Below are 1,568 nucleotides of genomic sequence, written 5' to 3' on the forward strand. Positions count from 1 at the left end.
TTGGTTACCTCATTTTGCTGTTTGTTTCAGATTACGAAAGCTTACAGGGGTGTTTTTTGGAATCATTTGCTGAGTCATTTCCTTAAATCATATTCCATTGTATCAGTTAACATAGTTTTAAATGTACGTATTATAAATATCTGTAACCAAATCATTTGAAGGCTTGATAAATTTTTAACAAAGTTTGTACATTTTTTATGAAAGTTACTAGTAATGCTTTACTAAGTAGTGCAATGAATTTTTATTTTTAATCCCTGTGCCCAATTTTGGAGTTGAGAGGGTTGTTGGTAATAAATGTATGATGTACACTTAAAACATGTTGCTGCGGCCGTGTTGATGCTGTGGAAGGGAGGGGCTTGTGTGCGCCAGAAGGGAGGGCGGCGGCGTCCCGGCACGGAGATGGAGCTGCTGCGCTACCAGCAGCCAGATTTAGTTTTTAGACTATAATCCAGATTTCGTTTCTGTTGTCTTAGAAACACAACAGCTAGCATTACAATATACGGAACATAATTCTATCTTCTAAAAAGCCAAGAAGATAGCTGAATGTAGCCCCACACGTGGCCTAAACTCACCAAACAGTAGGGCTGCGGCAGGAAGTAACTAGATTTCTATCTATATTCGTTGGCCGTAAGATGCAGGAAAAGACTACAGTCAATTTCATTGGCCAAGTTGTCCACATTAGCTGCAGCTTACGGCCAACTGCTTGTCAACATAATAGGGAGAAGAGCCTCTGTCATCTTCCGTACATGTTTGTGTAATTCCTTTCACTAGAAATGAAGAAAATACGTATATGCTGTGTTACTTGAGAAGGAAAGTAGAAAAAAGATAACAAAAAATTGAGGCAAAATAATCGATCCCACTTCCATCCCTCATTCAGGAAACATGCATTCTTTGCCTTAATTAAGGGGAAATGCTGCCCTCTGCCTGGCTGCAGTAGTTAATCGATAGAGATATTCAGTAAAGTGACCAAGTCCTGATTGTTTCTCTCACATGCCAGCATATTTGAGAGCGCATTTGTGCTGGACTTTGAATGCCTAAGAAACCCAAAGCTGTGCTGTCTTAGAGCAGAGACGTTTGCTCCTCAGTAAATAGCAGTGCCCTCGCCCATGCTTCCCGTCCTGCAGTTCAGGCAGGGAGGCCATGCCGCTGTTTGAGCATTCGTAGTGTGAGGCGTCCAGATTGAGATGTGCTGTAAATTTGTATGCCGGATTTCAAAGGCTTGTATGAGAAGACGCAAAATGTCTCAATTTGTATATGGATCCAAAGGCCTTATAAGCATAGGCCCTGCGGGAGCGTTTAAATGCCATTCTCTTTTCCTCTGCCATGTGATGGCAGCTCTGGGTTCTGGGTTCACTACTTGGAAAAGCACTCTTCTAGAAAAAGCCTCGGGACTCCGCAGATTTTCTGTGAGCAATAGAGGCCCTTAAACCAATTTGAAAGGTGGACTCTTACTGGGACTTCATCTTTGCCGATTTATTTCCCCCTTTTACAAATCTTTCTCATCTTAAATTCTTAACTATGCTTTGATACTACTAAGCTTCAAGTATATCAGATGTGCTGGTTAAACG

The sequence above is a fragment of the Suricata suricatta genome, chromosome 13 (assembly GCF_006229205.1).
Source record: "Suricata suricatta isolate VVHF042 chromosome 13, meerkat_22Aug2017_6uvM2_HiC, whole genome shotgun sequence".
Taxonomy (NCBI): Eukaryota; Metazoa; Chordata; class Mammalia; order Carnivora; family Herpestidae; genus Suricata; species Suricata suricatta.